The sequence below is a fragment of the Rhinoderma darwinii genome, unplaced genomic scaffold (genome assembly GCF_050947455.1).
Source record: "Rhinoderma darwinii isolate aRhiDar2 unplaced genomic scaffold, aRhiDar2.hap1 Scaffold_2900, whole genome shotgun sequence".
Lineage (NCBI taxonomy): Eukaryota > Metazoa > Chordata > Amphibia > Anura > Rhinodermatidae > Rhinoderma > Rhinoderma darwinii.
This window is the reverse complement of record NW_027463180.1, coordinates 26,071-37,607: the sequence shown is the minus strand read 5'-3', so window position 1 is coordinate 37,607 and position 11,537 is coordinate 26,071.

The window sequence follows — 11,537 nt, the reverse complement described above, 5'->3', positions numbered from 1 at the left end:
GATAATAAATCTCCTCCTCCTTCTATTACTAGATAATAAATCTCCTCCTTACTTCTATTACTAGATAATAAATCTCCTCCTCCTTCTATTACTAGATAATAAATCTCCTCCTCCTCCTATTACTAGATAATCAATCTCCTCCTCACTTCTATTACTAGATAATAAATCTCCTCCTCCTTCTATTACTAGATAATAAATCTCCTCCTCCTCCTATTACTAGATAATAAATCTCCTCCTTCTATTACTAGATAATAAATCTCCTCCTTCTATTACTAGATAATAAATCTCCTCCTCCTCCTATTACTAGATAATAAATCTCCTCCTCACTTCTATTACTAGATAATAAATCTCCTCCTCCTTCTATTACTAGATAATAAATCTCCTCCTCCTCCTATTACTAGATAATAAATCTCCTCCTTCTATTACTAGATAATAAATCTCCTCCTTCTATTACTAGATAATAAATCTCCTCCTCCTCCTATTACTAGATAATAAATCTCCTCCTCTCTATTACTAGATAATAAATCTCCTCCTCACTTCTATTACTAGATAATAAATCTCCTCCTCACTTCTATTACTAGATAATAAATCGCCTCCTCCTCCTATTACTAGATAATAAATCTCCTCCTTCTATTACTAGATAATAAATCTCCTCCTTCTATTACTAGATAATAAATCTCCCCCTCCTCCTATTACTAGATAATAAATCTCCTCCTTCTATTACTAGATAATAAATCTCCTCCTTCTATTACTAGATAATAAATCTCCTCCTCACTTCTATTACTAGATAATAAATCTCCTCCTTCTATTACTAGATAATAAATCTCCTCCTCCTTCTATTACTAGATAATAAATCTCCCCCTCCTTCTATTACTAGATAATAAATCTCCTCCTTCTATTACTAGATAATAAATCTCCTCCTCCTCCTATTACTAGATAATAAATCTCCTCCTATTACCTTAGATAATAAATCTCCTCCTCCTCTAGATAATAAATCTCCTCCTCCTCCTATTACTAGATAATAAATCTCCTCCTCACTTCTATTACTAGATAATAAATCTCCTCCTCCTTCTATTACTAGATAATAAATCTTCTCCTCCTTCTATTACTAGAAAATAAATCTCCTCCTCCTTCTATTACTAGATAATAAATCTCCCCCTCACTTCTATAACTAGATAATAAATCTCCTCCTCCTTCTATTACTAGATAATAAATCTCCCCCTCCTCCTATTACTAGATAATAAATCTCCTCCTCCTATTACTAGATAATAAATCTCCCCCTCACTTCTATAACTAGATAATAAATCTCCTCCTCCTTCTATTACTAGATAATAAATCTCCTCCTCCTCCTATTACTAGATAATAAATCTCCTCCTCCTTCTATTACTAGATAATAAATCTCCTCCTCCTATTACTAGATAATAAATGTCCTCCTCACTTCTATTACTAGATAATAAATCTCCCCCTCACTTCTATTACTAGATAATAAATCTCCTCCTCCTTCTATTACTAGATAATAAATCTCCTCCTCCTTCTATTACTAGATAATAAATCTCCTCCTTACTTCTATTACTAGATAATAAATCTCCTCCTCCTTCTATTACTAGATAATAAATCTCCTCCTCCTCCTATTACTAGATAATAAATCTCCTCCTCCTATTACTAGATAATAAATCTCCTCCTCCTTCTATTACTAGATAATAAATCTCCTCCTCCTTCTATTACTAGATAATAAATCTCCTCCTCCTTCTATTACTAGATAATAAATCTCCTCCTTCTATTACTAGATAATAAATCTCCTCCTCCTCCTATTACTAGATAATAAATCTCCTCCTCCTTCTATTACTAGATAATAAATCTCCCCCTCCTCCTATTACTAGATAATAAATCTCCTCCTCCTATTACTAGATAATAAATCTCCCCCTCACTTCTATAACTAGATAATAAATCTCCTCCTCCTTCTATTACTAGATAATAAATCTCCTCCTCCTCCTATTACTAGATAATAAATCTCCTCCTCCTTCTATTACTAGATAATAAATCTCCTCCTCCTATTACTAGATAATAAATGTCCTCCTCACTTCTATTACTAGATAATAAATCTCCCCCTCACTTCTATTACTAGATAATAAATCTCCTCCTCCTTCTATTACTAGATAATAAATCTCCTCCTCCTTCTATTACTAGATAATAAATCTCCTCCTTACTTCTATTACTAGATAATAAATCTCCTCCTCCTTCTATTACTAGATAATAAATCTCCTCCTCCTCCTATTACTAGATAATAAATCTCCTCCTCCTTCTATTACTAGATAATAAATCTCCCCCTCACTTCTATTACTAGATAATAAATCTCCTCCTCCTTCTATTACTAGATAATAAATCTCCTCCTCACTTCTATTACTAGATAATAAATCTCCTCCTCCTCCTATTACTAGATAATAAATCTCCTCCTCACTTCTATTACTAGATAATAAATCTCCTCCTCCTATTACTAGATAATAAATCTCCTCCTTCTATTACTAGATAATAAATCTCCTCCTCCTTCTATTACTAGATAATAAATCTCCTCCTTCTATTACTAGATAATAAATCTCCTCCTCCTTCTATTACTAGATAATAAATCTCCTCCTTCTATTACTAGATAATAAATCTCCTCCTCACTTCTATTACTAGATAATAAATCTCCTCCTTCTATTACTAGATAATAAATCTCCTCCTCACTTCTATTACTAGATAATAAATCTCCCCCTCCTCCTATTACTAGATAATAAATCTCCTCCTCACTTCTATTACTAGATAATAAATCTCCCCCTCCTCCTATTACTAGATAATAAATCTCCTCCTCCTATTACTAGATAATAAATCTCCTCCTCCTATTACTAGATAATAAATCTCCTCCTCCTTCTATTACTAGATAATAAATCTCCTCCTCCTTCTATTACTAGATAATAAATCTCCTCCTCCTATTACTAGATAATAAATCTCCTCCTTCTATTACTAGATAATAAATCTCCTCCTCCTTCTATTACTAGATAATAAATCTCCTCCTCCTATTACTAGATAATAAATCTCCTCCTCCTTCTATTACTAGATAATAAATCTCCTCCTCCTTCTATTACTAGATAATAAATCTCCTCCTCCTTCTATTACTAGATAATAAATCTCCTCCTCCTTCTATTACTAGATAATAAATCTCCTCCTCACTTCTATTACTAGATAATAAATCTCCTCCTCCTTCTATTACTAGATAATAAATCTCCTCCTCACTTCTATTACTAGATAATAAATCTCCTCCTCCTTCTATTACTAGATAATAAATCTCCTACTCACTTCTATTACTAGATAATAAATCTCCTCCTTCTATTACTAGATAATAAATCTCCTCCTCACTCCTATTACTAGATAATAAATCTCCTCCTTCTATTACTAGATAATAAATCTCCTCCTCCTTCTATTACTAGATAATAAATCTCCTCCTCCTTCTATTACTAGATAATAAATCTCCTCCTCCTCCTATTACTAGATAATAAATCTTCTCCTCCTCCTATTGCTAGATAATAAATCTCCTCCTCCTTCTATTACTAGATAATAAATCTCCTCCTCCTTCTATTACTAGATAATAAATCTCCTCCTTCTTCTATTACTAGATAATAAATCTCCTCCTCCTATTACTAGATAATAAATCTCCTCCTCCTTCTATTACTAGATAATAAATCTCCTCCTCCTTCTATTACTAGATAATAAATCTCCTCCTCCTTCTATTACTAGATAATAAATCTCCTCCTCCTTCTATTACTAGATAATAAATCTCCTCCTCACTTCTATTACTAGATAATAAATCTCCTCCTTCTATTACTAGATAATAAATCTCCTCCTCCTTCTATTACTAGATAATAAATCTCCTCCTCACTTCTATTACTAGATAATAAATCTCCTCCTTCTATTACTAGATAATAAATCTCCTCCTTCTATTACTAGATAATAAATCTCCTCCTCACTTCTATTACTAGATAATAAATCTCCCCCTCCTCCTATTACTAGATAATAAATCTCCTCCTCCTTCTATTACTAGATAATAAATCTCCTCCTCCTTCTATTACTAGATAATAAATCTCCTCCTCACTTCTATTACTAGATAATAAATCTCCTCCTCCTTCTATTACTAGATAATAAATCTCCTCCTCCTCCTATTACTAGATAATAAATCTCCTCCTTCTATTACTAGATAATAAATCTCCTCCTTCTATTACTAGATAATAAATCTCCTCCTCCTCCTATTACTAGATAATAAATCTCCTCCTTCTATTACTAGATAATAAATCTCCTCCTCCTATTACTAGATAATAAATCTCCTCCTCCTTCTATTACTAGATAATAAATCTCCTCCTCCTTCTATTACTAGATAATAAATCTCCTCCTCCTTCTATTACTAGATAATAAATCTCCTCCTCCTTCTATTACTAGATAATAAATCTCCTCCTCACTTCTATTACTAGATAATAAATCTCCTCCTTCTATTACTAGATAATAAATCTCCTCCTCCTTCTATTACTAGATAATAAATCTCCTCCTCACTTCTATTACTAGATAATAAATCTCCTCCTTCTATTACTAGATAATAAATCTCCTCCTTCTATTACTAGATAATAAATCTCCTCCTCACTTCTATTACTAGATAATAAATCTCCCCCTCCTCCTATTACTAGATAATAAATCTCCTCCTCCTTCTATTACTAGATAATAAATCTCCTCCTCCTTCTATTACTAGATAATAAATCTCCTCCTCACTTCTATTACTAGATAATAAATCTCCTCCTCCTTCTATTACTAGATAATAAATCTCCTCCTCCTCCTATTACTAGATAATAAATCTCCTCCTTCTATTACTAGATAATAAATCTCCTCCTTCTATTACTAGATAATAAATCTCCTCCTCCTCCTATTACTAGATAATCAATCTCCTCCTCACTTCTATTACTAGATAATAAATCTCCTCCTCCTTCTATTACTAGATAATAAATCTCCTCCTCCTCCTATTACTAGATAATAAATCTCCTCCTTCTATTACTAGATAATAAATCTCCTCCTTCTATTACTAGATAATAAATCTCCTCCTCCTCCTATTACTAGATAATCAATCTCCTCCTCACTTCTATTACTAGATAATAAATCTCCTCCTCCTTCTATTACTAGATAATAAATCTCCTCCTTCTATTACTAGATAATAAATCTCCTCCTCACTTCTATTACTAGATAATAAATCTCCTCCTCCTCCTATTACTAGATAATAAATCTCCTCCTTCTATTACTAGATAATAAATCTCCTCCTCACTTCTATTACTAGATAATAAATCTCCTCCTCACTTCTATTACTAGATAATAAATCGCCTCCTCCTCCTATTACTAGATAATAAATCTCCTCCTCCTATTACTAGATAATAAATCTCCTCCTTCTATTACTAGATAATAAATCTCCTCCTTCTATTACTAGATAATAAATCTCCTCCTCCTCCTATTACTAGATAATAAATCTCCTCCTCACTTCTATTACTAGATAATAAATCTCCTCCTCCTTCTATTACTAGATAATAAATCTTCTCCTCCTTCTATTACTAGAAAATAAATCTCCTCCTCCTTCTATTACTAGATAATAAATCTCCCCCTCACTTCTATAACTAGATAATAAATCTCCTCCTCCTTCTATTACTAGATAATAAATCTCCCCCTCCTCCTATTACTAGATAATAAATCTCCTCCTCCTATTACTAGATAATAAATCTCCCCCTCACTTCTATAACTAGATAATAAATCTCCTCCTCCTTCTATTACTAGATAATAAATCTCCTCCTCCTCCTATTACTAGATAATAAATCTCCTCCTCCTTCTATTACTAGATAATAAATCTCCTCCTCCTATTACTAGATAATAAATGTCCTCCTCACTTCTATTACTAGATAATAAATCTCCCCCTCACTTCTATTACTAGATAATAAATCTCCTCCTCCTTCTATTACTAGATAATAAATCTCCTCCTCCTCCTATTACTAGATAATAAATCTCCTCCTTCTATTACTAGATAATAAATCTCCTCCTTCTATTACTAGATAATAAATCTCCTCCTCCTCCTATTACTAGATAATCAATCTCCTCCTCACTTCTATTACTAGATAATAAATCTCCTCCTCCTTCTATTACTAGATAATAAATCTCCTCCTTCTATTACTAGATAATAAATCTCCTCCTCACTTCTATTACTAGATAATAAATCTCCTCCTCCTCCTATTACTAGATAATAAATCTCCTCCTTCTATTACTAGATAATAAATCTCCTCCTCACTTCTATTACTAGATAATAAATCTCCTCCTCACTTCTATTACTAGATAATAAATCGCCTCCTCCTCCTATTACTAGATAATAAATCTCCTCCTTCTATTACTAGATAATAAATCTCCTCCTTCTATTACTAGATAATAAATCTCCCCCTCCTCCTATTACTAGATAATAAATCTCCTCCTTCTATTACTAGATAATAAATCTCCTCCTTCTATTACTAGATAATAAATCTCCTCCTCCTTCTATTACTAGATAATAAATCTCCTCCTATTCCTATTACTAGATAATAAATCTCCTCCTCCTTCTATTACTAGATAATAAATCTCCTCCTCCTTCTATTACTAGATAATAAATCTCCTCCTCCTTCTATTACTAGATAATAAATCTCCCCCTCACTTCTATTACTAGATAATAAATCTCCTCCTCCTTCTATTACTAGATAATAAATCTCCTCCTCACTTCTATTACTAGATAATAAATCTCCTCCTCCTCCTATTACTAGATAATAAATCTCCTCCTCACTTCTATTACTAGATAATAAATCTCCTCCTCCTATTACTAGATAATAAATCTCCTCCTCCTTCTATTACTAGATAATAAATCTCCTCCTTCTATTACTAGATAATAAATCTCCTCCTCCTTCTATTACTAGATAATAAATCTCCTCCTTCTATTACTAGATAATAAATCTCCTCCTCACTTCTATTACTAGATAATAAATCTCCTCCTTCTATTACTAGATAATAAATCTCCTCCTCACTTCTATTACTAGATAATAAATCTCCTCCTCCTATTACTAGATAATAAATCTCCTCCTCCTTCTATTACTAGATAATAAATCTCCTCCTCCTTCTATTACTAGATAATAAATCTCCTCCTCCTTCTATTACTAGATAATAAATCTCCTCCTCCTCCTATTACTAGATAATAAATCTCCTCCTCCTTCTATTACTAGATAATAAATCTCCTCCTTCTCCTATTACTAGATAATAAATCTCCTCCTCCTTCTATTACTAGATAATAAATCTCCTCCTCACTTCTATTACTAGATAATAAATCTCCTCCTCCTTCTATTACTAGATAATAAATCTCCTCCTCCTTCTATTACTAGATAATAAATCTCCTCCTCCTATTACTAGATAATAAATCTCCTCCTCCTTCTATTACTAGATAATAAATCTCCTCCTCCTTCTATTACTAGATAATAAATCTCCTCCTCACTTCTATTACTAGATAATAAATCTCCTCCTTCTATTACTAGATAATAAATCTCCTCCTCCTCCTATTACTAGATAATAAATCTCCTCCTCACTTCTATTACTAGATAATAAATCTCCTCCTCCTTCTATTACTAGATAATAAATCTCCTCCTCCTCCTATTACTAGATAATAAATCTCCTCCTCCTTCTATTACTAGATAATAAATCTCCTCCTCCTTCTATTACTAGATAATAAATCTCCTCCTCCTTCTATTACTAGATAATAAATCTCCCCCTCACTTCTATTACTAGATAATAAATCTCCTCCTCACTCCTATTACTAGATAATAAATCTCCTCCTCCTATTACTAGATAATAAATCTCCTCCTCCTCCTATTACTAAATAATAAATCTCCTCCTCCTATTACTAGATAATAAATCTCCTCCTCCTCCTATTACTAGATAATAAATCTCCTCCTCCTCCTATTACTAGATAATAAATCTCCTCCTCCTTCTATTACTAGATAATAAATCTCCTCCTCCTATTACTAGATAATAAATCTCCTCCTCCTCCTATTACTAGATAATAAATCTCCTCCTCCTTCTATTACTAGATAATAAATCTCCTCCTCCTTCTATTACTAGATAATAAATCTCCTCCTCCTCCTATTACTAGATAATAAATCTCCTCCTCACTTCTATTACTAGATAATAAATCTCCTCCTTCTATTACTAGATAATAAATCTCCTCCTCCTTCTATTACCAGATAATAAATCTCCTCCTCCTATTACTAGATAATAAATCTCCTCCTCCTTCTATTACTAGATAATAAATCTCCTCCTCCTTCTATTACTAGATAATAAATCTCCTCCTCCTTCTATTACTAGATAATAAATCTCCTCCTCCTTCTATTACTAGATAATAAATCTCCTCCTTCTATTACTAGATAATAAATCTCCCCCTCCTTCTATTACTAGGTAATAAATCTCCTCCTCCTTCTATTACTAGATAATAAATCTCCTCCTCACATCTATTACTAGATAATAAATCTCCTCCTCCTTCTATTACTAGAGAATAAATCTCCTCCTCCTTCTATTACTAGATAATAAATCTCCTCCTCCTATTACTAGATAATAAATCTCCTCCTCCTATTACTAGATAATAAATCTCCTCCTTCTATTACTAGATAATAAATCTCCTCCTCCTTCTATTACTAGATAATAAATCTCCTCCTCACTTCTATTACTAGATAATAAATCTCCTCCTCCTTCTATTACTAGATAATAAATCTCCTCCTCCTTCTATTACTAGATAATAAATCTCCTCCTCCTTCTATTACTAGATAATAAATCTCCTCCTCCTTCTATTACTAGATAATAAATCTCCTCCTCCTTCTATTACTAGATAATAAATCTCCTCCTCCTTCTATTACTAGATAATAAATCTCCTCCTCCTCCTATTACTAGATAATAAATCTCCTCCTCCTTCTATTACTAGATAATAAATCTCCTCCTCCTCCTATTACTAGATAATAAATCTCCTCCTCCTTCTATTACTAGATAATAAATCTCCTCCTCCTTCTATTACTAGATAATAAATCTCCTCCTCCTTCTATTACTAGATAATAAATCTCCTCCTCCTATTACTAGATAATAAATCTCCTCCTCCTCATATTACTAGATAATAAATCTCCTCCTCCTTCTATTACTAGATAATAAATCTCCTCCTCCTATTACTAGATAATAAATCTCCTCCTCCTTCTATTACTAGATAATAAATCTCCCCCTCACTTCTATTACTAGATAATAAATCTCCTCCTCCTATTACTAGATAATAAATCTCCTCCTCCTCCTATTACTAGATAATAAATCTCCTCCTCCTCCTATTACTAGATAATAAATCTCCTCCTCCTTCTATTACTAGATAATAAATCTCCTCCTCCTCCTATTACTAGATAATAAATCTCCCCTTCACTTATATTACTAGATAATAAATCTCCCCTCACTTCTATTACTAGATAATAAATCTCCTCCTCCTCCTATTACTAGATAATAAATCTCCTCCTCCTTCTATTACTAGATAATAAATCTCCTCCTCCTCCTATTACTAGATAATAAATCTCCCCTTCACTTATATTACTAGATAATAAATCTCCCCTCACTTCTATTACTAGATAATAAATCTCCTCCTCCTTCTATTACTAGATAATAAATCTCCTCCTCCTTCTATTACTAGATAATAAATCTCCTCCTCCTATTACTAGATAATAAATCTCCTCCTCCTCCTATTACTAGATAATAAATCTCCTCCTTCTATTACTAGATAATAAATCTCCTCCTCCTCCTATTACTAGATAATAAATCTCCTCCTCCTTCTATTACTAGATAATAAATCTCCCCTCACTTCTATTACTAGATAATAAATCTCCCCTCACTTCTATTACTAGATAATAAATCTCCTCCTCCTTCTATTACTAGATAATAAATCTCCTCCTCACTTCTATTACTAGATAATAAATCTCCTCCTCCTTCTATTACTAGAGAATAAATCTCCTCCTCCTTCTATTACCAGATAAGACCTCATTCACAGATCCGTGAAGTTTTTAGGGTCAGTTTATACTCCACGGACCGGCCGCGGACTGTCACCATCCGCGCTCACATTATAATGTATAGGAGCATGGCCAGTAAATGCAGTAAATAGTATATGTCATTTCTACCTCCCGGACACTTACACTTTAATACACGGGAAGGTTTCAGTGGCCCATAGAAATGAATGGATCATTATTTTTGTTGACTGATCATGTGACTTCCAGGCATGATTTTGGGGTGTTATAATAGTGGGGATCTCTGCAGTCGGTTATTTTAGATGTTTTGTAATGAATGCTGATCACATTGTAGAGATTTTGTTTTCTTGTTGATATTTAAGCTCTTGTTCACATAGGTCTCTTATCATGTAGATCCTAGTTTTGGTATTAATAAGTGTCAAAAACGGCATCAAAAATTGTGCTGTGTGAACAAGGGCTTTTGCTGCTAGTTAGTGTTTAAAAGTCCAACTACTCCGGGACCAGATGGGTTACACCCTAGAATTCTTAAAGAGCTTAGTTCAGTTATTTCTGTCCCCCTTTTCATAATATTCAGAGAATCTCTAGTGACTGGTATAGTGCCAAGGGACTGGCGCAGGGCAAATGTGGTGCCTATTTTCAAAAAGGGCTCTAGGTCTTCCCCGGGTAATTATAGACCAGTAAGCTTAACATCCATCGTGGGGAAAATGTTTGAGGGGCTATTGAGGGACTATATACAGGATTATGTGACAATAAATAGCATTATAAGTGACAGCCAGCACGGTTTTACTAAGGACAGAAGTTGTCAAACTAACCTAATCTGTTTTTATGAAGAGGTGAGCAGAAGTCTAGACAGAGGGGCCGCTGTGGATTTAGTGTTTTTAGACTTTGCAAAGGCATTTGACACTGTCCCCCATAGACGCCTAATGGGTAAATTACGGACTATAGGTTTAGAAAATATAGTTTGTAATTGGATTGAGAATTGGCTCAAGGACCGTATCCAGAGGGTTGTGGTCAATGATTCCTTCTCTGAGTGGTCCCCGGTTATAAGTGGTGTACCCCAGGGTTCAGTGCTGGGACCCCTACTATTCAACTTATTTATTAATGATATAGAGGATGGGATTAATAGCACTATTTCTATTTTTGCAGATGACACCAAGCTATGTAATATAGTTCAGACTATGGAAGATGTTCATGAATTACAGGCAGATTTAAACAAACTAAGTGTTTGGGCGTCCACTTGGCAAATGAAGTTTAATGTAGATAAATGTAAAGTTATGCATCTTGGTACCAACAACCTGCATGCATCATATGTCCTAGGGGGCGCTACACTGGCGGATTCACTTGTTGAGAAGGATCTGGGTGTACTTGTAAATCATAAACTCAATAACAGCATGCAGTGTCAATCAGCTGCTTCAAAGGCCAGCAGGATATTGTCGT